Source organism: Ranitomeya imitator, chromosome 5 (genome assembly GCF_032444005.1).
Source record: "Ranitomeya imitator isolate aRanImi1 chromosome 5, aRanImi1.pri, whole genome shotgun sequence".
In the NCBI taxonomy this organism is placed as follows: domain Eukaryota; kingdom Metazoa; phylum Chordata; class Amphibia; order Anura; family Dendrobatidae; genus Ranitomeya; species Ranitomeya imitator.
Genome location: NC_091286.1, coordinates 176,021,017 through 176,049,014, shown reverse-complemented (window position 1 = coordinate 176,049,014; position 27,998 = coordinate 176,021,017). Strand labels below are relative to the sequence as shown.

Below are 27,998 nucleotides of genomic sequence, written 5' to 3'. Positions count from 1 at the left end.
AAGTACTTCTAACTTTTTCCAACCGAAGTGACCAGCACCATTATGGTAAGCTTCGAGGACCATCTTCACATCTTGTTTAGGCACGATAATCTGCCAAACCAATTCATGTGTTTTCGGATTGGTGTACCTTCTACAGAGCTTCCCTTGATACAGGAACATTTTGCCTCTCTCTTTCCAGAGTTGATGCGTCTCTTCTGGGGCATCCTCATCGGGATATGCGCTTTGCTCAGTCAGCAGTTCCTTCACCAACTTCACAGCCGGATTGCTGTCTTGGGTGTCAGCCCATCTATGGTGTGCTAACGGATTAAAATTCACCTCTTGTTGTTTCTGATAGGTACTTGACTGATGATGTTTTGCCTTGGGATGATGGAAGGCTGGTAGTTCAATTTCTTCAAGCTCCCCCGTTTCTTCTTCTACATCTCTCAAGTGTGGCATCCGGGATAGGGCATCGGCATTTCCATTCTTGCGACCTGCTCGATACTTGATTATGAAGTTGTAATTAGATAACCGGGCTATCCATCGCTGTTCTAACGCACCTAATTTGGCTGTGTCCAGATGGGTCAACGGATTGTTGTCAGTATAGACAATAAATTCTGCAGCGGCCAGATAGTGTTTGAAACGTTCAGTCACAGCCCAAACTACTGCCAGTAGTTCCAATTTGAAGGAGCTGTAATTTTCTGAATTTCTTTCAGTTGGCCGGAGCTTTCTACTTGCAAAGGCGATGACTTTCTCCCGACCTTCTTGCTTTTGTGACAGCACCGCTCCTAGTCCCACATTACTGGCATCGGTGTAGAGGATGAAAGGTTGATGGTAATCTGGGTATGCCAGAACCTCTTCTCCGGTTAGTGCCTTCTTTAATTGTTCAAAGGAGTCTTCCCTTTCGTCGTTCCACTGAAAAGGAGGGTTTCGGTTTGAAGGTTTCTTCGTCTGCCCTACCAAGGTGTCTTGCAAGGGTGCTGCCAACTTAATAAATCCTTTTATAAATCTGCGATAGTAACCCACCAATCCCAGGAATTGTCTCACTTCTTTTGCGCTGGTAGGTCTTGGCCAATCCCTTATGGCGCTTATTTTCTCGGGATCTGGTGCTACTCCCTCCGAACTCACGATGTGTCCCAGGTACTGTACCTTTGGCTTGAGAAGGTGACATTTGGATGGCTTGACTTTCATGCCATACCTGGATAAGGCTTCGAACACTTCTGCCAGGTCTATTAAGTGTTGTTCGTACGTCTTTGAGTAGACGATCACATCATCTAGGTACAGGAGGACGGTCTCGAAGTTCTTGTGTCCGAGGCAGCATTCCATCAGCCGCTGGAAGGTACCGGATGCGTTGCAGAGTCCGAACGGCATGCGATTAAATTCACATAGACCCATTGGTGTGGTGAATGCCGTCTTTTCCTTATCTCTCTCAGCCACAGGGACTTGCCAATACCCGCTTGTTAAGTCTAAGGTGGAAAAATAATTAGCAGATTTCAAAGCAGTTAAGGACTCTTCTATCCTAGGCAAGGGGTAGGCGTCTTTATGGGTGATGTTATTAATCTTCCGGTAGTCTACGCACATTCTCATGGTTCCGTCCTTTTTTTTGACAATCACTAGAGGGGCCGCCCAGGGGCTACAGCTGTCTCTTATTACCCCGGCCTGTTTCATCTCCCTCAGCATATCTTTTGCACACTGATAGTGAGCGGGCGGTATGGGTCTATATCTTTCTTTTATTGGGGGATGGTCACCGGTGGGGATTGTGTGTTCTACCCCTTCTATCCGTCCGAAGTCCAATGGGTGTTTACTGAAGACTTGTTCATATTCCGTCACTAGCCTATACACCCCTTGTTTTTGATGGGTAGGTGTTGAATTTATGCCCACGTGTAGCTGTTGGCACCAATCCTCCAATTCTCCGTCTGAGCCGTTGCCTTCCACCTGACAGGTTGGTTCTAAGGGCTCAATGGTTGTGATGGCATTGTTGTCAACAGTATATAGCTTTGCCATTGTAGCATACCTTGGCAAAGTGACCTCTTCCTCTCCACAGTTCAAAAGTCGTACCGGCACTCGTCCCCGGTGTACCTCGACTATCCCTCGTGCTGTGAGTATAGTGGGCCTGCTGTCGGTGTACACTGGTTCTATTAAGGCTTGATAATCTCGTCCCTTAGTACCAATGGCTGCTCTACACCATACCAGCATTTCTGTTTTTGGTGGGATTACAATAGACGTTGAATCACTTACCCTCACACTGCCGATTTCTCCACCTGCAACTTCTACCTGTTGCCTTAACATCAATACTTTTATTTCCCTCCAGAGAACTCTCTGCTGGCAGGATTGGGCAGTTTCAGCAATTTGCTGTAAGACAGAAATGACTTCGGAAAAGCAGTTCTCTAACACATTCATTCCTATCAATACAGTTGGTTCACAGTTCCGCCGGTCAACATCAACAACAATTATACCCTGTTTCTTCAATTCTACTTTACCAATCTTTATGGTCATCTCCCTGAATCCTAGTTTCGGTACCAACTTACCATTACTTGCCCATATATCTAGTTCAACATCAGAGGGCCCTTTATCAATATCTGCATCAGCCCAGTACCTCTTATAAAGGATATACGGTATAGATGAAATCTGGGAACCTGTGTCCAGCAAAGCGTTGAGGGGAATTCCGTTTAGCACGATAGGGATAATGGGTCGTCCTCCGACGTACCTGTCGTGCCTTGGGCCTTGAAAGTTCATTCCTGCGAAGCGGCCCGCATTCCCAGGGGATTCCCGTTTAAATCACAATCTCGTGCAAAGTGGCCTGGCTGCTGGCAACGGCGGCAAATGGGCTGTCCATCCGGTTGGTAGCGGTCGCGGGGTCGTCCTCTCCATGTCGGGTATCTCCGGGGTCTCATCCATGGAACATCCTCTCTACAGTTTGCCAACTCCATCTTGTGTCCTCTCATCTCCTGCATGGTTTTAGCCATTGAAGCAACAACATCAGCTAAAGAGTCAAGCTTTTGTTGAAGAGCCTCATTAGTACTGGGCCCCAGGGGCTTAGCAATGGCCCCAGACATAGCTGATGTCACTGGCACTCCCTGTTGTTGAGGTGCCTCTGCCATGGGTTGCGCAGGATCCTGATCCCGAGGTGCCTCTGCCAGCTGGAGACGTATAGCGCTCTCCTTTAATTGGGCAAATGTCAATTCAGGGTTCTTAAAAACAAGCATGCTCACATGCCCCCGGTGAGAAGGGGTGTAGAGTCCCTCAATAAATTGATCTCTTAGCAGTTTATCCGCTCCGGTGTTAAAAATGGGTTCAGCCAGTGTAAGTGATTTAAGGGCTTCCTGCAGGTTTAAGGCAAAGTCTCTCACGCCCTCATTAGCTTTTTGTTTGCAATTAAAGAATCGTATTTTAGCTTTGCTGCTGGCAGTGGTTTCAAATGTAGCTTTTAATCCAGCAAATATGCGTTCAACAGTGCCTTTTAGATCAGCTGCCCATGTTGTGACTTCTCGCTTAGCATGGCCACTTAACTGCATCATCAGGAGACTAACACGCTGAACTTCACCCACAGGGAACATGTCAAAATGGGCCAGCATCTTTTCTCTGAAATCGTCAAGGGTATTAGGCTCACCTTCATACATTGGAAGCCATGGGCCACCCGGGGTATATGGCATCAGCACCGGCATGATGGGCGCCACTCCTTGCACCGCTGCGCTACCGGACTCTCTATCGACACTCTGTCTTTCAGCTGCATTAGCGTCGCCGGGTGCTGCGGCGTCTCCGTGCTGCGACATACTGTGCCCCCTTAGTTAATCCGGACCCTTCCGGTCCTCCGCTTCCGTCGGGATAGTGTAGACTCGTTCCGCTGTGCAGCAGGATCGATTTTCCCCTTGCTCTGATGTCAGAGCGCTCAGCTTGGTGCCGCCCACAATGACACGCCCCCTGCTGCTCCCACCCACCGTGCTCTGTAATGGCGGATTGTGAAGTTTTTCAGTTAGACTGGGGTTCAGGTGATGGCGTAGCTCAATTAACAGTCTCGTGCCTAACGGTTATGAAGTAATTACCTCAGGGGATGGCGGCCATCTTTACTCCATTATAACCAATGGGGAAAAGTCACTTTCAATAGTTTTCAATGGGGAATGGATTTTTCTTTAATAAAGTCAATTTTCAAGATTTTTCATCCAAGTTTTCACAGTTTTGGGCTCCAATCACGGCACACAATACCCGGTATACGGGCTGGCTAGATCCTGTTCGTGACGCCAATTGTGACGCCCAGGAGACCGGGATACCCAGCACCGGACCAATGGGGTCTGTCTCTTGAGGGGGATGTCACGGGTGGCTTGACCCGGTGCTGTGGCCTCAGGCAATGCACAGTGTAAGGGGTATCGTGAGGGGACAGGCACTTACTTGATCAGCAGCAGGTTCTCCCAGCGGCGATGATCCCGATCCTGGATAGATGGCTATTGTCCAAATGAAAGACTGAGGCACTGAAACGTTTAACCAGTTTACTTTAACATAAAAGGATTTACAACCAGTCCTGTCACCGGAGTCTGTATGGGAACTCTGAGTTACTTTGACCCTGCCGGGGTCTTCGCCTCTTATTGTGCGCAATTTCTGTGTGGCCCTGCTGCTGTATGTGAACTGGCTGCCGGCCCAATCTGTCCCCTCCGGGTCCTGGTTCGACGGGCAACCCGAGTCCTTTTATCGGCTTACCCCCTCCGGGAGTACCGCTGAACTCTGTGTCTGTTGCTGCGTCCGGCCCTAGTGAAGCTGATATCACCTCACGTTTTTCCGGTTGCTGTATTATATATAATGAATACAGCCACGGATCCGGTATCCGTCTTTGCGCCTGTTCTGGGTAGTGATTAATGCTACCCGGTTCTCACAATGTCCTTTTTCTCTATCCCTCTTCTCCTCAGGCCGGTGATTTTGGCCTGGAAACTGTCACAGGGCTGTTAGAGATTCAGCTGTATGACCTCTCACTATCAGCTCCTTAGCCCAACTGCCATTTCTTCTCTCAGACCAGAATGGATCAAGGGGAGTCTCTGGAGCTCCCCCTTCTGGCCGGAAGTGGTAGTGCAGTTTTGCTATCTTAATATTTGTATTTAGTGTCAGTAACTATTTTTGTGGCAAATACCCCTAGGGGGTGCCACAATAACAAACACTTAACTCACCTTCTGTTGATGGCTCCGTGCTCCCAGTTCACCCGTGGCTCTTCCTGTGTCTGTGCCAACATCCGATCATGTGATCGGCACAGTAAAGTGATGTCATCACCGTGTGCCCAGGTCACATGATCTGATGCCTGGGAAACAGGAAGCGCAGCCAAGGAGTTGGGAGCACAGAACCATCATAAGAAGGTGTCTTAAATGTTTATTTTATCATGTGTGTGCCTGCAGGGGGGCATGTAGTGACTGGGGGGGCTATGTGCGTGCCAGCATGGGGGCATGTAGTGACTGGGGGGGCCATGTGTGTGCCTGCAAGGGGGCATGCAGTGACTGGGGAAGCCATGTGTGCCAGCAGGGGGGCATATAGTGACCGGGGGGCCATGTGCGTGCCAGCAGGGGGGCAGGTGTGCCAGCAGCACAAAGGGGGCAGTGTGCCAGCAGCACAAGGGGGAAATGTGCCAGTGTGCCAGCAGCACAGGGGGCGGCCATGCGCCAGGATGGGGGTTATATAGATACCAGGATGAGGGACATACAGTTATCTGAAAAAGTTTGGGCACACCTATTAATCTTAAGCTTAACGTTTTATAAAAATTGTTTTTTTTGCAACAGCTATATCAGTTTCATATATCTAATAACTGTTGGACACAGTAATGTTTCTGCCTTGAAATGAGGTTTATTGTACTAACAGAAAATGTGCAATCTGCATTCAAACAAAATTTGACAGGTGCATAAGTATGGGCACCCCACCAGAAAAGTGACATTAATTTTTAGTAGATCCTCCTTTTGCAAAAATAACAGCCTCTAGTCGCTTCCTGTAGCTTTTAATGAGTTCCTGGATCCTGGATGAAGGTATTTTTGACCATTCCTCTTTACAAAACAATTCCAGTTCAGTAAAGTTTGATGGTCGCCGAGCATGGACAGCCCTCTTCAAATGATCTCACAGATGTTCAATGATATTCAGGTCTGGGGACTGGGATGGCCATTCCAGAACAGTGTAATTGTTCCTCTGCATGAATGCCTGAGTAGATTTGGAGCGGTGTTTTGGATCATTGTCTTGCTGAAAGATCTATCCCCTGCGTAACTTCAACTTTGTCACTGATTCATGAACATTATTGTCAAGAATCTGCTGATACTGAGAGGAATCCATGCGTCCCTCAACTTTAACAAGATTCTCGGTGCCGGCATTGGCCACACAGCCCCAAAGCATGATGGAACCTCCACCAAATTTTACTGTGGGTACCAATGTTTTTCTTGGAATGCTGTGTTTTTTGGCCACCATGCATAATGCCTTTTTGTATGACCAAACAACTCAATCTTGGTTTCATCAGTCCACAGGACCTTCTTCCAAAAATAAATTGGCTTCTCCAAATGTGCTTTTGCATACCTCAGCCAACTCTGTAGGGTGCTTGCAGAAACGGCTTCTTTCTCATCACTCTCCCATACAGCTTCTCCTTGTGCAAAGTGCGTTGTATAGTTGACCGATGCACAGTGACACCATCTGCAGCAAGTTGATGCTGCAGCTCTCTGTAGGTGGTCTGAGGATTGTCCTTGACTGATCTCACCATTCTTCTTCTTCTGCCTTTCTGATGTTTTTCTTGGCCTGCCACTTCTGGCCTTAACAAGAACTGTACCTGTGTTCTTCCATTTCCTTCTTATGTTCTTCACAGTGGAAATTGACAGGTTAAATCTCTGAGACAGCTTTTGTATCCTTCCCCTGAACAACTATTTGAATAATCTTTGTTTTCAGATCATTAGACAGTTGTTTTGAGGAGCCCATGATGCCAGTCTTCAGAGGAGATTCAAACATGAGAACAACTTGCAAGTGGCCACTTTAAGTAGCTTTTCTCATGATTGCATACACCTGGCTATGAAGTTCAAAGCTCAATGAGGTTAGAAAACCAAAAAAAGTGCTTTAGTAAGTCAGTAAAAAATAGGTAGGAGTATTTAAAACAAGAAAATAAGGGTGCATATCAAATTTTGTTTGAATGCAGATTGCACATTTTCTGTTAGTATAATAAACCTCATTTCAAGGCAGAAACATTACTGTGTCCAACAGTTATTAGATATATGAAACTGAAATAGCTGTTGCAAAAAAAACAATTTTTATAAAACATTAAGCTTAAGATTCGTAGGGGTGCCCAAACTTTTTCATATAACTGTATATATGATTTGTAAGACGGACACTGGCATTATAAGACAGACCCCCAGTTAACATAAAATTACTTTTTTCTGTTTTTCTTCACCAAATTTGGGGGTGTGTCTTATAATTAGGTGCGTCTTATAAAGCGAAAAATATTTTAGCTGCAGATTTTACATTTTTCCAAGGAGAAATAGGTACAAATGTCACTAAAATGTGTCCCACAATTTTTCTGCTGAATGTAGAGATATAGTGGGGAAAAAAGTATTTAGTCAGGCACCAGTTGTGCCAGTTCTCCCATTTTAAAAAATGAGAGAGGCCTTTAATTGACATCATAAGTAGACCACATCTATGAGAGTCAAAACTGAGAAAACAAATCCAGAAAATCACCTGGTCTGATTTGGCAAGATTTATTTTTAACCCCTTTCTGACCTTAGACGTACTATCCCGTCGAGGTGCCCTGGGCCTATCTGACCCTCGACGGGATAGTACGTCATATGCGATCGGCAGCGCTCACGGGGAGAGCGCCACCGATCGCGGCCGGGTGTCAGCTGCCTATCGCAGCTGACATCCGGCACTATGTGCCAGGAGCGGTCACGGACCGCCCCCGGCACATTAACCCCCGGCACACCGCGATCAAACATGATCGCGATGTGCCGGCGGTATAGGGAAGCATCGCGCAGGGAGGGGGCTCCCTGTGGGCTTCCCTGAGCCCCCCGCAGCAACGCGATGTGATCGCGTTGCTGCGAGGGTCTCCTACCTCCTTCTTCGCTGCAGGCCCCGGATCCAAGATGGCCACGGCATCCGGGTCCTGCAGGGAGGGAGGTGGCTTCACAGAGCCTGCTCAGAGCAGGCACTGTGAAGCCTGCAGTGCTGCATGTCAGATCGGTGATCTGACAGAGTGCTATGCAAACTGTCAGATCATCGATCTGTGATGTCCCCCTGGGACAAAGTGTAAAAATTAAGAAAAAAAAAAATTCCAAATGTGTAAAAAAATTAAAAAAAATATTCCTAAATAATGAAAAAAATATATATATTATTCCCATAAATACATTTCTTTATCTAAATAATAATAAAAGAAAACAATAAAAGTACACATATTTAGTATCGCCACGTCCGTAACGACCCCACCTATAAAACTGGCCCACTAGTTAACCCCTTCAGTAAACACCGTAAGAAAAAGAAAAAAAAAAACGAGGCAAAAAACAAAGCTTTATTATCATACCGCCGAACATAAAGTGGAATAACACGCGATCATAAAGACCGATATAAATAACCATGATACAGCTGAAAACGTCATCTTGTCCTGCAAAAAACGAGCCGCCATACAGCATCATCAGCAAACAAATAAAAAAGTTATAGTCCTGAGAATAAAGCGATGCAAAAATAATTATTTTTTTCTATAAAATAGTTTTTATCGTATAAAAGCGCCAAAACATAAAAAAATTATATAAATGAGGTATCGCTGTAATTGTATTGACCCGGAGAATAAAACTGCTTTATCAATTTTACCAAACGCGGAACGGTATAAACGCCTTCCCCAAAAGAAATTCATGAATAGCTGGTTTTTGGTCATTCTGCCTCACAAAAATCGTAATAAAAAGCGATCAAAAAATGTCACGTGCCCGAAAATGTTACCAATAAAAACGTCAACTCGTCCCGCAAAAATCAAGACCTCACATGACTCTGTGGACCAAAATATGGAAAAATTATAGCTCTCAAAATGTGGTAACGCAAAAAATATTTTTTGCAATAAAAAGCGTCTTTCAGTGTGTGACGGCTGCCAATCATAAAAATCCGCTAAAAAACCCACTATAAAAGTAAATCAAACCCCCCTTCATCACCCCCTTAGTTAGGGAAAAATTAAAAAAATGTATTTATTTCCATTTTCCCATTAGGGCTAGGGTTGGGGCTACAGTTAGGGTTGGGGCTAAAGTTAGGGTTGGGGCTGAAGTTACGGTTAGGGTTTAGATTACATTTACAGTTGGGATTAGGGTTAGGGGTGTGTCAGGGTTAGAGGTGTGGTTAGGGTTACTGTTGGGATTAGGGTTAGGGGTGTTTGGATTAGGGTTTCAGTTATAATTGAGGGGTTTCCACTGTTTAGGCACATCAGGGGCTCTCCAAACGCGACATGGCGTCCGATCTCAATTCCAGCCAATTCTGCGTTGAAAAAGTAAAACAGTGCTCCTTCCCTTCCGAGCTCTCCCGTGTGCCCAAACAGGGGTTTACCCCAACATATGGGGTATCAGCGTACTCAGGACAAATAGGACAACAACTTTTGGGGTCCAATTTCTCCTGTTACCCTTGGGAAAATACAAAACTGGGGGCTAAAAAATAATTTTTGTGGGAAAAAAAGGATTTTTCATTTTCACGGCTCTGCGTTATAAACTGTAGTGAAACACTTGGGGGTTCAAAGCTCTCACAACACATCTAGATAAGTTCCTTAGGGGGTCTAGTTTCCAAAGTGGTGTCACTTGTGGGGGGTTTCTACTGTTTAGGTACATTAGGGGCTCTACAAACGCAATGTGACACCTGCAGACCATTCCATCTAAGTCTGCATTCCAAATGGAGCTTCTTCCCTTCCGAGCCCTCTCATGCGCCCAAACAGTGGTTCCCCCCCACATATGGGGTATCAGCGCACTCAGGACAAATTGGACAACAAATTTTGGGGTCCAATTTCTCCTGTTACCCTCTGGAAAATACAAAACTGGGTGCTAAAAAATAATTTTTGTTGGAAAAAATTTTTTTTTTATTTTTACGGCTCTGCATTATAAACTTCTGTGAAGCCCTTGGTGGGTCAAAGCGCTCACCACACATCTAGATTAGTTCCTTAGGGGGTCTACTTTCCAAAATGGTGCCACTTGTGGAGGGTTTCTACTGTTTAGGTACATTAGGGGCTCTGCAAACGCAATGTGACACCTGCAGACCATTCCATCTAAGTCTGCATTCCAAATGGCGCTCCTTCCCTTCCGAGCCCTCCCATGCGGCCAAACAGTGGTCCCCCCCTACCCCCCCAACATATGGGGTATCAGCGCACTCAGGACAAATTGTACAACAAATTTTGGGGTCCAATTTCTCCTGTTACCCTCGGGAAAATACAAAACTGGGGGCTAAAAAATAATTTTTGTGGGAAAAAATAATTTTTGTTTTATTTTTACGGCTCTGCATTATAAACTTCTGTGAAGCCCTTGGTGGGTCAAAGCGCTCAAAACACATCTAGATAAATTCCTTAGGGGGTCTACTTTCCAAAATGGTGTCACTTGTGGGGGGTTTCAATGTTTAGGCACATCAGTGGCTCTCCAAATGCAACATGGCGTCCCATCTCAATTCCTGTCAATTTTGCATTGAAAAGTCAAACGGCGCTCCTTCCCTTCCGAGCTCTTCAATGCGCCCAAACAGTGGTTTACCCCCACATATGGGGTATCGGTGTACTCAGGACTAATTGTGCAACAACTTTTGGGGTCCATTTTCTCCTGTTACCCTTGGTAAAATAAAACAAATTGGAGCTGAAGTAAATTTTCATTTTTATTTAAACATTCAAAAAATTCCTGTGAAGCACCAGAAGGGTTAATAAACTTCTTGAATATGGTTTTGAGCACGTTGAGGGGTGTAGTTTTTAGAATGGTGTCACACTTGGGTATTTTCTATCATATAGACCCCTCAAAATGACTTCAAATGAGATGTGGTCCCTAAAAAAAAATGGTGTTGTAAAAATGAGAAATTGCTGGTCAACTTTTAACCCTTATAACTCCCTAACAAAACAAAAAAATTTGGTTCCAAAATTGTGCTGATGTAAAGTAAACATGTGGGAAATGTTACTTAAGTATTTTGTGTGACATATCTCTGTGATTTAATTGCATAAAAATTCAAAGTTGGAAAATTGCGAAATTTTCATAATTTTCGCCAAATTTCCGTTTTTTTCACAAACAAACGCAGGTACTATCAAATAATTTTTACCATTGTCATGAGGTACAATATGTCACGAGAAAACAATGTCAGAATCACTGGGATCCGTTGAAGCGTTCCAGAGTTATAACCTCATAAAGGGACAGTGGTCAGAATTGTAAAAATTGGCCTGGTCATTAACGTGCAAACCACCCTTGGGGGTAAAGGGGTTAAAATTATGGTGGAAAATTAGTATTTTGTCATAAACAAAAGTCCATTTCAATATTTTGTTATATATCCTTTGTTGGCAATGACAGAAGTCAAACGTTTTCTGTAAGTCTTCACAAGGTTGGCACACACTGTTGGTGGTAGTATGTTGGCCCATTCCTCCATGCAGATCTCCTCTAGATTAGTGATGTTTTGGGCCTGTCTCTTGGCAACATGGACTTTCAACTCCCTCCAAGGTTTTCTATGGGGGTGAGATCTGAAGACTGGCTAGGCCACTCCAGGATCTTCATATGCTTCTTACGAAGCCACTCCGTCATTGCCCTGGCGGTGTTTTGGGGATCAATATCATGCTGAAAGACTTATCAATGTTTCATCTTCAATGCCCTTGCTGATGGAAAGAGGTTTGCACTCAAAATCTCTCCCTACATGGCCCCATTCATTCTTTCATGTACACTAATCAGTCCTCCTGGTCCCTTTGCAAAGAAACAGCCCCAAAGCATGATGTTGCCACCCCCATGCTTCACAGTAGGTATAGTGTTCTTTGGATGCAACTCAATGGCATTCTGTCTCCTCCAAATATGATTTGTTTTGTTTCTACCAAACAGTTCTACTTTAGTTTCATCAGACCATATGACATTCTCCCAATACTCTTCTGGATAATCCAAATTATCTCTTAGCAGACTTCATACGGGCCCGGACATGTACTGGCTTAAGCAGGGGGACACGTCTGGCACTGCAGGATCTGATTTTCTGGTGGTGTAGTGTGTTACTGTTGGTAGCCTTTGTTACGGTGGTCCCAGCTCTATGCAGGTCATTAACTAGGTTCCCCCCGTGTGGTTCTGGGATTTTTTCTCACCGTTCTTGTAATCATTTTGACCCCACAAGGTAAGATCTTGTGTGGAGCCCCAGATCGAGGGAGATTATCAGCGGTCTTGTATGTCTTCCATTATTTTATTGTTGCTCCCACAGTTGATTTCATCACACCAATCTGCTTGCCTATTGAAGATTGTCTTCCCAGCCTGGGGCAGGGCTACAATTTTGTTTCTGGTGTCCTTTGGTTGTGGACAGGTGTCTTTTGTACTGATAACAAGTTCAAGCAGGTGCCATTACTACAAGTAATGAGTGGAGGACAGAGGATCCTCTTAAAGAAGAAGTTACAGGTCTGTGAGAGCCAGAAATCTTGCATGGTTTTAGGTGACTAAATACTTATTTTTCACCATATTATGCTAAATAAATCCTGCTGAATCAGACAAGGTGATTTTCTGGGTTTTCTCAGTTTTGACTCTCATAGTTGCGGTCTACCTATGATGTCAATTACAGGCCTCTCTCATCTTTTTAAGTGGGAGAACTTGCACAATTGGTGGCTCACTAAATACTTTTTTCCCCACTGTACCCCATATGTGGCTGTACAGTACTGTTTTGCCATTTGGAGAGACTCAGGAGGAAATCGGCGCCATTTGCCTCTTGGAGCTCAAATTTTCCCAGAATAGTTTGCTGACTCCACATACAAACCACAAAGTGCTAGAAGAGCAGAATCGCCCTCATGTGACCCCATTTTGGGAATTTATGTACATTTTTGACTCAATGGGGGTTTTCCAGAAACAAAAAGCTGTGGATGTTACGGAGTTAATTACGTTGTAGTGCCCAGCACATTGTAATGCCCAGTACGTTCTAGCGCCTAGTGCGCTGTAGTGGTACCTAGCTCATGCTTCTGGAGACACGCACCCGTAAATTAGGCGGGCTGCCATCGCTACAGAAATGTCAAACATGTGGATGCTAAATGTGGTTTAGGTACACTGGGGCTCAGAAAGGAGGGGGCATTTGGATTTGGGATCGCTGAATTTTTTTTGTGGTGCGAGGAGCCAAAGTGCTTTTCCAGAGCTTTTGTGCTACCAGTAACATGGGAACCCCCTTTATTTCCATTGACAAATCACAGACCTGAGTGGGGACTTGCTTTTTTGTGGATTGAGTTGAAGTTTTTATTGGGAAGATTTTGCATAACATTTTGGATCACATTTGTCCGGCGCTCTACGCTGAGGACTTAGATGGGGATCCATGAAAGTCGGCGAGTGACGTGATTCAGATGAAACCCTTGGGGGATCCAATCACTATAATGCAGCAGCAGTGTTACTCTGAACTCTCAGGCCTATGTTCAGCCTTTTCCTTCTTTTCAAACGTGCACAAAGCTGTGGCGGAAAGTGCTTTTATGCCCTTATGAAAAGACGGACGCCACCGGATCATAAGACAGACTGCCTCCACAGTGCCTTCATCTGCCTCATGTGGAATCTAACATCGGGGGTTCTGTCTGAATCACGTATTTCAGACAATTACATGAATACCTGGTGTAAGCGCTCAGCACAGGATAAAACTGCGATTTTTAACCCCTTCAAGACCCAGCCTGTTTTCACCTTTCTGACCCTGGTAATATTTACACTTCTGACCACTGTCACTTTGAGGTAATAACTCTGGAACATTTCCACGGATCCCACTGATTCTGAGATTGTTTTCTCGTGACATATTGTACTTTATGATAGCAGTAAAAATTTCTTCGATATGACTTGCGTTTTTTGTGGAAAAAAAGGAAATTTGGTGAAAATTTTTCAATTTTCCAACTTTTAATTTTTATACCCTTAAATCAGAGAGTTATATCGCACAAAATAGTTAATAAATAACATTTCCCACATGTCTACTTTATATCAGCATGATTCCAACCAAAAATCTTTTTTGTTAGGTAGTTATACGGGTTAAAAGTTGACCGGCGATTTCTCATTTTTACAACAAATTTTACAAAACCATTTTTTAGAGACCACCTCACATTTGAAGTGACTTTGAGGGGCCTATATGATAGAAAATATCCAAAAGTGACAACATTCTAAAAACTGCACCCCTCAAGGTGCTCAAAACCACATTCAAGAAGTTTATTAACCCTTCAGGTGCTTCACAGGAATTTTTGGAATCTTTAAAAAAAAAAAAAATTAACATTTAACTTTTTTTCACAAAAAATTTACTTCAGATCCAATTTGTTTTATTTTTCTGTTACTGTTTGGACGCATGGCAAAGCTTGGAAGGGAAAGAGCACCGTTTTGAATTTTTCAACCCAGAATTGGCTGGAATTGAGATCGGACGCCATTTTGCGTTTGGAGAGCCACTGATGTGCCTAAACAGTGGAAACCGCCCACAAGTGACACCATTTTGGAAAGTAGACCTGCTAATAACTTATACCCAAAAGAAGTATTCAAAAGAAAAAATATATATTGATAAATTTTATTTTATTGACAATCGAATCATGATTCTACACAAAAACATGAAAGATGCTTATAAATAAATCATAAAAATCGCACAATGCACAAGTATTTTATTAGAAATAAATTAAAACAATGTCCAATAAACCAATTTTAATATATTAAAAAAATATATAATATATATAAAATTATACATATATAAGAAAATCCACATATGTATAAATATGGGAAAAGATGTGTCACACAGGGGACAGGGAGCAACAGACCTTGTAGCAGTAGATCTATAATTTGCTATATTGCTTTATCCAGAAACCATCGCTTATAAAAATATATATATAAAAAAATTTATAAAGTGAATTTATTATAATGAAGTGAATAAATATTCAATTTATGAACAATTGGTGAGAAAAAACATGCGCCAAAAAAATATATCAAGTGATCAATAAAAGTGCATAATAAATGAATAAAAAAATGAATAAAAAACTTGCCAAAAATTTAACAATAACAGAGGCAATTAATAACAATAATAAATGCCTCTAATGTGATCAAGTGATCAAGGGAGCAGCAGCGAAACGTACGTTGGAGTGGTGTTTTCAGGGGACGGTGTGAGCTCCAGACTGGTGATCATTTTGGCATTATTATTATTATATATATATATACCGTATATAATCGAGTATAAGCCGAGATTTTCAGCCCAAATTTTTGGGCTGAAAGTGCCCCTCTCGGCTTATACTCGAGTCACGGTCTGTGGCAGGGTCGGCGGGTGAGGGGGAGAGAGGTCTGAGGCATACTTACCTAGTCCCGGCGATCCTGACGCTCCCCCTGCCCGTCACACTGTCTTTGGGTGCCGCAGCTCTTCCCCTGTACAGCGGTCACGTGGGACCGCTCATTAAACTTATGAATATGGACTCCACTCCCATAGGCGTGGAGCCGCATATTAATTTCTCTAATCAGCGGTAACGATGACCGCTGATAGAGGAAGAAGCTGCGGCACCCGAAGACAGTGTGACGGGCAGGGGGAGCGTCAGGATCGCCGGGACTAGGTAAGTATGTCATATTTACCTGTCCACGATCCACACGCCGGGCGCCGCTCCATCTTCCCGGCGTCTCTCTGCTCTGACTGTGCAGGTCAGAGGGCGCGCCGCCCTCTGCCTGATCAGTCAGTGCGGAGAGACGCCGGGACCGGACGCTGGGGAGCTGCAAGCAAGAAAGGTGAGTATGTGTTTTTTTTTTTGTTTTTTTTTTTATTGCAGCAGCAGCGTTATATATGGCACAGATTTATGTGGAGCATCTATGGGGCCAAACTGAACGGTGCAGAGCATATAGGGCACAGATTTACAATGAGCATCTATGGGGCCAAACTGAACGGTGCAGAGCATATAGGGCACAGCTTTACAATGAGCATCTATGGGGCCAAACTGAACGGTGCAGAGCATATAGGGCACAGCTTTATAATGAGCATCTATAGGGCCAAACTGAACGGTGCACAGCGTATAGGGCACAGATTTATGTGGAGCATCTATGGGGCCATAATGAACGGTGCAGAGCATTCTACATGTATATGGCACAGTTTTATAAGGAGCATCTATGGGGCCAAACTGAACGGTGCAGAGCAAGGGCACAGATTTATGTGGAGCATCTATGGGGACAAACTGAACGGTACAGAGCATCTATGGGGCCATACTGAACGGTGCAGAGCATTCTACATGTATATGGCACAGTTTTATAAGGAGCATCTATGGGGCCAAACTGAACAGTGCAGAGCAAGGGCACAGATTTATGTGGAGCATCTATGGGGACAAACTGAACGGTACAGAGCATATATGGCACAGTTTTATAAGGAGCATCTATGGGGCCAAACTGAACGGTGCAGAGCATATAGGGCACAGCTTTATAATGAGCATCTATGGGGCCAAACTGAACGGTGCAGAGCGTATAGGGCACAGATTTATGTGGAGCATCTATGGGGCCATAATGAACGGTGCAGAGCATTCTATATGGCACAGTTTTATAAGGAGCATCTATGGGGCCATAATGAACGGTGCAGAGCACATAGGGCACAGATTTATAATGAGCATCTATGGGGCCAAACTGAACGGTGCAGAGCATATATGGCACACCTTTATAAGGAGCATCTATGGGGCAAACTGAACGGTGCAGAGCGTATAGGGCACAGATTTATGTGGAGCATCTATGGGGCCAAACTGAACAGTGCAGAGCATATATGGCACAGCTTTATAAGGAGCATCTATGGGGCCATAATGAACGGTGCAGAGCATATATGGCACAGATTTATAAGGAGCATCTATGGGGCCATAATGAACGGTGCAGAGCATATATGGCACAGCTTTATAAGGAGCATCTATAGGGCCATAATGAACGGTGCAGAGCATTGTATATGGGGCACAGCTTTATATGGAGCATCTATGGGGCCATAATGAATGGTGCAGAGCATTCTATATGGCACAGCTATATATGGATAATCTATGGGGCAATAATCAATGGTATGGAGCATCTATTTTTATTTTTGAAATTCACCGGTAGCTGCTGCATTTTCCACCCTAGGCTTATACTCGAGTCAATAAGTTTTCCCAGTTTTTTTGTGGCAAAATTAGGGGGTCGGCTTATACTCGGGTCAGCTTATACTCGAGTATATACGGTACTTTTATTGATCACTTGATATATTTTTTTGGCGCATGTTCTTTCTCACCAATTGTTTATAAATTGAATATTTATTCACTTCTTCATTATAATTCACTTTTCACTATATATATATATATATATATATATATATATATATATATATATATATATATATATATATATATATACGGTATATATATATAGTAAATATCTGTGGTTAGTTATAGCACCTCACTGCTCTTATTTTCCCAATCACATCTTTCATTTCCCCCCCCACATCTCTCATTTTCTCCCTCACTCCTCTCATTTTCTCCCTCACTCCTCTCATTTTCTCCCTCACTCCTCTCATTCCCCCCTAACACTTGTCATTTCAACCTCACATCTGTCATTTTCCGATCACTCCACTATTTTCCCTCACTCCTCTCATTTTGCACTCACACCTTTTCATTTTCACGTCACACCTCTCATTTTCACCTCAGTACATACATGTTTGTCATCTCCCTTATATATAGTATACACCTGTATGTCATCTCCTGTATATAGTATATACCTGTATGTCATCTCCCCTGTATATAGTATTTACCTGCTGTGTGTCATCTCCCCTGTATATAGTATATACCTGTATGTCATCTCCTATATATAGTATATACCTGTATGTCATCTCCTCTTGTATATAGTATGTACCTGTATGTCATCTCCTCCTCTATATAGTATATACCTGTGTGTCATCTCTCCTGTATATAGTATATATCTGTCATCTCTCCTGTATATAGTATATACGTGTCATCTCCTCCTGTATATAGTATATACCTGTATGTCATCTCCTCCTGTATATAGTATGTACCTGTATGTCATCTCCTCCTCTATATAGTATATACCTGTCATCTCTCCTGTATATAGTATATATCTATGTGTCATCTCCCCTGTATATAGTATATACCTGTGTGTCATCTCCTCCTGTATTAGACCTCGTTCACACATTATTTGCTCAGTATTTTTACCTCAGTATTTGTAAGCTAAATTGGCAGCCTGATAAATCCCCAGCCAACAGGAAGCCCTCCCCCTGGCAGTATAAATTAGCTCACACATACACATAATAGACAGGTCATGTGACTGACAGCTGCCGTATTTCCTATATGGTACATTTGTTGCTCTTGTAGTATGTCTGCTTATTAATCAGATTTTTATTTTTGAAGGAAAAATACCAGACTTGTGTGTGTTTTAGGGCGAGTTTCGTTTGACAAGTTGTTTTTGTTGAGTTGCGTGTGGCGACATGCATGTAGCGACTTTTTGTGTGTTGAGTTGCATGTGACAGGTTAGTGTAGCAAGTTTTGAGCATGGCGAGTTTTGCGCATGGTGAGTTTTGCGCATGGCGAGTTTTATGTGGTGCCTTTTGAGTATGTGCAAGTTTTGTGTGAGGCAACTTTTGCATGTGTTGAAACTTTTGTGCATGTGGCAATTTTTCCGTGTGTGCAAGTTTTGCGTGTGGCGAGTTTTCCATGAGGTGAGTTTTGCACGTGTGGTGAGTTTTGCGTGAGCCTAGTTTTTGCATGTGGCGAGTTTTGCGCGTGGCGAGTTTTGAGCGGCGACTTGTGTTTCGACTTTTATGTGGCGAGGTTGGTGTATGTGTGGTGAAATGTGTCCTGAGGGTGGTATATGTGTTCAAGCACGTGGTAGTTTGTGGCGCATTTTGTGTGTGTGTTCATAACCCCGTGTGTGGTGAGTATCCCATGTTGGGGCCCCACCTTAGCAACTGTACGGTATATACTCTTTGGCGCCATCGCTCTCACTCTTTAAGTCCCCCTTGTTTAGATCTGGCAGCTGTCAATTTGCCTCCAACACTTTTCCTTTCACTTTTTCCCCATTATGTAGATAGGGGCAAAATTGTTTGGTGAATTGGCAAGCGCGGGGTTAAAATTTCGCCTCACAACATAGCCTATGACGCCCCCGGGGTCCAGACGTGTGACTGTGCAAAATTTTGTGGCTGTAGCTGCGACTGTGCAGATGCCAATCCCGGACATACATACATACATACACACACACACACATACACACACACATTCAGCTTTATATAGTAGACTAGCTGAAGAGCCCGGCGTTGCCTGGGCATAGTAAATATCTGTGGTTAGTTATAGCACCTCACGTCTCTTATTTTCCCATCATGCCTCTCATTTTCTTCCTTACGCCTCTCATTTTCCCCCTCACTCCTCTTACTTTCCCCGTCACACCTCTCATACCCCCCTAACACTTGTCATTTCGACCTCACATCTGTCATTTTCCGATCACTCCACTATTTTCCCTCACTCCTCTCATTTTGCACTCACACCTTTTCATTTTCACCTCACACCCCTCATTTTCACCTCCGTATATACATGTTTGTCATCTCCCTTATATATAGTATACACCTGTATGTCTTCTCTTGTATATTGTATATACCTGTATGTCATCTCCCCTGTAAATAGTATATACCTGCCGTATGTCATCTCCTCCTGTATATTGTATATACCCATGTGTGATCTCCTATATTTTATACCTGTATGTCATCTCTTCTGTATATACTATATACCTGTATCTCATCTCCTCCTATATATAGTATATACATGTATGTCATCTCCTGTATATAGTATATACCTGTATGTCATCTCCCCTGTATATAGTATATACGTGTGTCATCTCCTCCTGTGTATAGTATGTACCTGTAAGTCATCTCCTCCTGTATATAGTATATACCTGTGAATCATCTGCTCCTGTATATAGTATATACCTGTCATCTCCTCCAATATATAGTATATACCTGTATGTCATCTCCTCCTGTATATAGTATATACCTGTGTGTAATCTCCCCTGTATATAGTATGTACCTGTATAGTATATACCAGGTTGTCATCTCCTCCTGTATATAGTATATACCTGTGTGTCATACCCTCCTGTATATAGTATATACCTGTATGTCATCTCCTCCTGTATATAGTATATACCTGTCTCATCTCCCCTGTATATAGTATATATGTGTCATCTCCTCCTGTATATAGTATATACCTGTCAGTCATCTCCTCCTGTATATAGTATATACGTGTGTCATCTCCCGTATATACGTGTGTCATCTGCTCCCGTATATAGTATATACGTGTGTCATCTGCTCCTGTATATAGTATATACCTGTGTGTAATCTCCTCCTGTATATAGTATATATCTGTGTGTCATCTCCTCCTGTATTAGACCGCATTCACACATTATTTGGTAAGTATTTTTACCTCAGTATTTGTAAGCTAAATTCGGCAGCCTGATAAATCCCCAGCCAACAGGAAGCCCTCCCCCCCTGGCAGTATATATTAGCTCACACATACACATAATAGACAGGTCATGTGACTGACAGCTGCCGTATTTCCTATATGGTACATTTGTTGCTCTTGTAGTTTGTCTGCTTATTAATCAGATTTTTAGTTTTGAAGGATAATACCAGACTTGTGTGTGTTTTAGGGCAAGTTTCATGTGTCAAGTTGTGTGTGTTGAGTTGCATGTGGCGACATGCATGTACCGACTTTTGTGAGATGAGTTTTGTATGGCGATATGCGTGTAGCAACTTTTTGTGTGTCGAGTTGCATGTGACAGGTTAGTGTAGCAAGTTGTGTGCAGCAAGTTTTGCGCGTGGCGAGTTTTAGGTGTGGTGCCTTTTGAGTATGTGCAAGTTTTGTGTGAGGCAACTTTTGCATGTGTTGCAACTTTTGTGCATGTGGCAATTTTTCCGTGTGTGCAAGTTTTGCGTGTGGCGAGTTTTCCATGAGGTGAGTTTTGCACGTGTGGTGAGTTTTGCGTGAGCCTAGTTTTGCATGTGGCGAGTTTTGCGCATGGCGAGTTTTGAGCGGCGACTGGTGTTTCGACTTTTATGTGGCGAGGTTGGTGTATGTGTGGTGAAATGTGTGTTGAGGGTGGTATATGTGTTCAAGCACGTGGTAGTTTGTGGCGCCTTTTGTGTGTGTGTTCATATCCCCGTGTGTAGTAAGTATCCCATGTCGAGGCCCCACCTTAGCAACTGTACGGTATATACTCTTTGGCGCCATCGCTTTTACTCTTTAAGTCCCCCTTGTTCACATCTGGCAGCTGTCAATTTGCCTCCAACACTTTTCCTTTCACATTTTGCCCATTATGTAGATAGAGGCAAAATTGTTTGGTGAATTGGAAAGCGCGGGGTTAAAATTTCACCTCACAACGTAGCCTATCACGCTCTCAGGGTCCAGACGTGTGACTGTGCAAAATTTTGTGGCTGTAGCTGCGACGCCTCCAACACTTTTCCTTTCACTTTTTTCCCCATTATGTAGATAGGGGCAAAATTGTTTTGTGAATTGGAACGCGCGGGGTTAAAATTTCACCTCACAACATAGCCTATGACGCTCTCGGGGTCCAGACGTGTGACTGTGCAAAATTTTGTGGCTGTAGCTGCGACGGTGCAGATGCCAATCCCGGACATGCATACATAGACACACACACACACATTCAGCTTTATATAGTAGATTTTTATAAGCGATGGTTTTTGGATAAAATATAGCAAATTATATATCAACTGCTACAAGGTCTGTTGCTCCCTGTCCCCTGTGTGACACATCTTTTCCCATATTTAGCCATATGTGGATTTTTTTAATATAATAAAATTGGTTCATTGGACATTAATTGTTTTTAATTAATTTGTAATAAAATTCTTGTGCATTGTGCGATTTTTATGATTTATTTATAAGCATCTTTCATGTTTGTGTATAATCATGAGTCGATTGTCACTAAAATAAAATTTATCAATATATATTTTTTCTTTTGAATACTTCTTTTGGGTATATATTATTGTTTTCAGTATTCATAGTATTTTTATATCCTTATAATGGTGGTGTTTCTTTTCTGTATAGGTTTTCTGCTAAGGAACTTATCTAGATGTGTGGTGAGCACTTTGAACCCCCAAGTGCTTCACATAAGTTTATAATGTAGAGCCGTAAAAATAAAAAAATCATATTTTTTCACAAAAAAATGATCTTTTCGCCCCCAATTTTCTATTTTCCCAAGGGTAACAGGAGAAATTGGACGGCAAAAACTGTTGTGCAATTTGTCCTGAGTACGTTGAAACCCCATGTGTGGGGGGAACCACAGTTAGGGCTCATGGCAGAGTTCGAAAGGGAAGGAGCGCCGTTTTGGAATACAGACTTTGATGGAATGGTATGCTGGCATCACGTTGCATTTGCAGAGCTGCTGATGTACCTAAATAGTAGAAACCCCCATAAGTGACCCCATATTGGAAACTAGACTCCCCAAGGAACTTATCTAGATGTGTTGTGAGAACTTTGAACCCCCAAGTGTTTCACTAAAGTTTATAACTCAGGGCGGTGAAAATAAAAAAAATATTTTTTTCCCACAAAAATGTTTTTTTTAGCCCCCATATTTTTAGTTTCACAAGGGTAAGAGGAGAAATTGGACCTCAAAAGTTGTTGTGCAATTTGTCCTGAGTACGCTCAAACCCCATATGGGGGTGGGGGGGTGGGGGAGGGAATACAGTTTGGGCTCATTGCAGAGCTCGGAAGGGAAGGAGCGCCGTTTTGGAATGCCAACTTTGATGGAATGGTCTATGGGCGTCATGTTGCATTTGCAGAGCCCCTGATGTACCTAAACAGTAGAAACCCCCAACAAGTGACCCCATATTGGAAACTAGACCCCCCAAGGAACTTATCTAGATGTGTTGTGAGAAATTTGAACCCCCAAGTGTTTCAATAAAGTTTAGAATGCAGAGCCGTGAAAATAAAATCATTTTTTTCCCACAAAAATTATTTTCTGGCCCCCAAATTTTTATTTTCACAAGGGTAACAGGAGAAATTGGAGAGCAAACGTTGTTGTCCAATTTGTCCTGAGTACGCTGACATCTCATATGTGGGGGGTACACCACTGTTTGGGTGCACGGCAGAGCACAGAAGGGAAGGAGCACCGTTTTACTTCTTCCACGCAGAATTGGCTGGAATTGAGATCGGACGCCATGTCGCGTTTGGAGAGTCCCTGATGTGCCTAAACAGTGGAAACCTCGTAATTCTAACTCCAACCCTAACCCCAACACACCTCTAACCCTAATCCCAACCATAACACTAACCACAACCCTAACCCAAACACACCCCTAACCCTAATTTCAACCTTAACCCCAACACACCCCTATCCCCAACATACCCATAACCCTAGCACCCCTAACCCTGAACACACCCCTAATCCCGACCCTAACCCTATTCCCAACCGTAAACACAATCCAAACCCTAACCCCAACTCTAGCCCCAAACCTAACCATAACTTTTTCCCTGGCCCTAACTTTAGCCTCAACCCTAACCCGAACTTTAGCCCTAACCCGAACTTTAGCCCTAACTCTAACGTTAGCCCTAACCCTAATGGGAAAATTGAAATAAATACATTTTGTTTTATTTTATTATTTTTCTCTGACTAAGGGGGTAATAAAGGGGGGTTTGATTTGCTACTTATAGCAGGTTATGTTTAGCAGCTGTCACACACCAAAAGACGCTTTTAATTGCAAAAACATAGTTTTTGCATCACCACATTTTGAGACCTATAATTTTTCCATATTTTAGCCCACAGAGTCATATGAGGTCTTGTTTTTTGCGGGACGAGTTGACGTTTTTATTGGTACCATTTACGGGAACATGATATTTTTTTATCACTTTTTATTCCAATTTTTGTGAGGCAGAATAAACAAAAACCAGCAATTCATAACTTTTTTTTTTTTTGAGGGGGGGCACGTTTATACCGTTCCACGCGTGGTGAAATTGATAGAGCATTTTTATTCTTCGGGTCATTATGATTACAGCAGTGCCTCATTTATATCATTTTTTATGTTTTGACGCTTTTATACAATAAAAACTATTTTACAGAAAAAATAATTATTTTTGCATCGCTTTATTCTGAGGGCTATAACTTTTTAATTTTTTCGCTGTCTTGCGGCTCGTATTTTGTGGGACAAGATGACGTTTTCAGCGGTACCATGTTTATTTATATTCGTCTTTTTGATCGCGTGTTATCCCACTTTTTGTTTGGCGGTATGATGATAAAGCATTGTTTTTTTTTCTCGTTTATTATTTATTTTGTTTAAAGTGTTCACTCAAGGGGTTAACTAGTGGAACACTTATATAGATCAGGTCATTACGGGCGTGGCGATACCAAATATGTGTACTTTTATTGTTTTGATTTTTTTATTTATATATATATATATATAAATTAATTTATTGGAAAAATATATATGTTTTCTTTATTTCGGGATTTTTAAAAAAATTATTTTTACACATTCTATTTTTTTTTTTTTACTTTATAACATTCTTTCAGGTTGGGACATCACTATATTACATCAGATCGCTGATCTGACACTTTGCACAGCACTGTGTCACATCAGCGATCTGACAGGCAGTGCAGGAGGCTTGCCGGCGCCTGCTCTCATCTCGGTAGGCGCTCGCAAGCCTCCTCACTGCAGGACCCGGAAGGACCCCTGTGGCCATTTTGGAACCGGGGATCTCCATGGAGACCATCAGAATAACGCAATCATATCCCGTTATTCTCATGGAAGTGCGCAGGGAGCCCCCATCCCTGCGCGTTGCCACTCTGTCGCTGTCACTACTGACAGCGGTATCAGAGGGCTTAATTGCCCGCGATCGGTGATAGCACCAATCATGGGCGTTGCTGTAGGGTGTCAGCTATCACATACAGCTGACACCCGCCCTAGATTACCATGGCGCTCAGCGTGAGACCGCGGTGATCGCTCCGCGACACTAATACTTCTTCGGGCAGAAATGCAGTTCCCGCAGAGCAGTACTAGTACGGCGGAGGTCCGGAAGGGGTTAAGCAGCAGAATGAAAAAATCAACAGCATGTGAAGAATTAGTTTTGTTTTTTATGCAGTTTCTCGTGCGGTATAAGTGATTAGGCGACTTTATTCTTTGGGATTACAGCGATACCAGATTTATATCAGGTTTTTATGTTTGGCTGCTGTGACACACTAAAAGGCGCTTTTTATTGCAAAAGCTAGTTTCATATTTTGAGCCCTGTAGTTTTTTCATATTTTGTCCGAGAAAGTCAGATGACAACCTCTTTTTTTGCAGGACGAGTTGATGCTTTTACTGAAGGCATTTTCAGTTACATAACCATTTTTGATCGCTTTCTATTCCGATGTTTGGGAGACAGAATGAACAAAAACCCGCAATTCAGGAATTGCTTTTTTGTTTTTTATTTATGCCCTTCCGTGTGTGGTAAAATTTGATAAAGCAGTTTTATTCGTCGGGTTAATACGATTACAGCGATACCACATTAATAGTTTTGTTTCTTTTTATGTTTTGGCGCTTTTTCACAAAAAAAACTAATAGATAAAACAATTATTTTTGCATCGCTGTACTCTGAGAGCTAAAACTTTTTTTATTTTTCCGCTGATGGAGCTTAATGGTGGCTTGTTTTTTGTGAGACAAGATGACTTTTTCAGCTATACCATTTTTATTTACAATTTTTTTTTTTGTTGCGTTGTATTCCACTTTTTATTCGACAATATGATGAAAAAGCTTTGATCCTCCCTTTTTTTTTTTTTTGCAGTGTTCACTGAAGGGGTTAACTATTGGAACAGCTTTATGGGGAGGATCTTCACGGATGTGGCAGTATCAAACTTTTACTTTTTTTTGTTTTATTTTCTTCATAAAAATACAAATTAATCAGTTAAAAAAAAAATATATATATATATATATATATATATATATATATATATATATATATATATATATATATATATATATATATACACACACACACACACTGTTAGGTGTCAAGCTCCCGCCTATGCACAGGGGGAATCTCGAACCATCTCCGCTGCGGTCTCCCATTCTTCTTCAGCCGCAGTGGAGTCTGCTCAGCGGAGACGTTGGTCCCAGCGTCTAGCTCAGGCTGATACTGGGCGACTGGTTACTACTGCCCTTCAAGGCTCTGTCCTTGTAGCCAGCAATGTTCAGCAGCGAGCAGGTCTTTCTGGGACTAAGTCCTGATTTTCCCTTACTGAGCATGCCCACGGGACGACCTCCCATTGGAGGTCGGGAGTGACATGCTCAGGTCCTGTTGAGGCTCCTATTGGTCCATCTGGAAGTTCTTGTAACACTGCCACTATAAAAGGTTTGCGTGGCCGCTCGACCATGCGCTAGTGTATTCTTGAAATCATGTGTGTGTTGATGAGTGAAAACCCTTCATTAATCATCCCCTCCCTTGTGTATGACTGCTCGCGTAAGGTGGATGTCTGCTATCTAGCGCTCAGCTGAGCCATCAGCAATAAACACATGAAACAGCGTCTAATTGCTGTGACCGCCAGTGCGGCGCCGTGCGCTATTAGGCTACTTTCACACATCAGGTTTTTTGCTTCAGGCTAAATCCAGCTCTCAGGAGAAAACCGGAACTGGAAAAAATAAAAAATGGAATCGGTTTTTCCCCCATTGACTTGTATTAGCGCCAGATGGCCCAGCGTTCCTTCCTGTTTGATGCCGGATACGGCGTACACTCGATTCCGGCGTCTGGAAAAAACGTCTACTGTAACATTTTTTGTCTGCGGCGAAAAAGCCGGAAGGGCCAGATCCGGCCTTTCCGGCTTTTCGCTACAATTCATGTCTATGGACGCCGGATCCGGAAAAAGGCAGATCCGGTGGCCTGATCCGGCTTTTTACACTGAGCATGCTCAGAAACTATGTGCCTGCCCCCAGGACACATATATAAAGCAATGCCATTGAGGCCTTCACTCATTTCCAACCATACTGCCAGCCAGAGAGACCACACCCTGCCAAGACAGAAGAACAAAGGAACCAGAGAGCGGAGCCAGCTACAAACCTGCCACAGGGGCCATCCAGCTATAACCTGCCACCGAGCCCAGCCAGCTCTCCTGCTACAGAGCCCAGCCAGCCACGGGCCTGCCACAGAGGCCAGCCAGCCAGCTATAACCTGCCACAGAGGCCAGCCAGCTATAACCTGCACAGAGGCCAGCCAGCTATAACCTGCCACAGAGGCCAGCCAGCCAGCTATAACCTGCCACAGAGGCCAGCCAGCCAGCTATAACCTGCCACAGAGGCCAGCCAGCCAGCTATAACCTGCCACAGAGGCCAGCCAGCCAGCTATGACCTGCCACAGAGGCCAGCCAGCTAGCTATAACCTGCCACAGAGGCCAGCCAGCCAGCTATGACCTGCCACAGAGGCCAGCCAGCCAGCTATGACCTGCCCAGAGGCCAGCCAGCCAGCTATAACCTGCCACAGAGGCCAGCCAGCTATAACCTGCCACAGAGGCCAGCCAGCTATAACCTGCCACAGAGGCCAGCCAGCTATAACCTGCCACAGAGGCCAGCCAGCTATAACCTGCCACAGAGGCCAGCCAGCTATAACCTGCCACAGAGGCCAGCCAGCTATAACCTGCCACAGAGGCCAGCCAGCTATAACCTGCCACAGAGGCCAGCCAGCTATAACCTGCCACAGAGGCCAGCCAGCTATAACCTGCCACAGAGGCCAGCCAGCCACGGGGCTGCCACAGAGGCCAGCCAGCTATAACCTGCCACAGAGGCCAGCCAGCTATAACCTGCCACAGAGGCCAGCCAGCTATAACCTGCCACAGAGGCCAGCCTGCTATAACCTGCCAAAGAGGCCAGCCAGCTATAACCTGCCACAGAGGCCAGCCAGCTATAACCTGCCACAGAGCCCAGCCAGCCACGGGGCT

The 27,998-nt window shown here is 43.6% G+C and overlaps 1 protein-coding gene across 8 annotated transcripts in view; it reads left to right on the top strand.

The window, feature by feature from the left end:
- Window positions 1-27,998, top strand: part of TMEM181 (transmembrane protein 181) — a 325,398-nt gene that overhangs the window by 270,879 nt on the left and 26,521 nt on the right. The window lies entirely within an intron of this gene.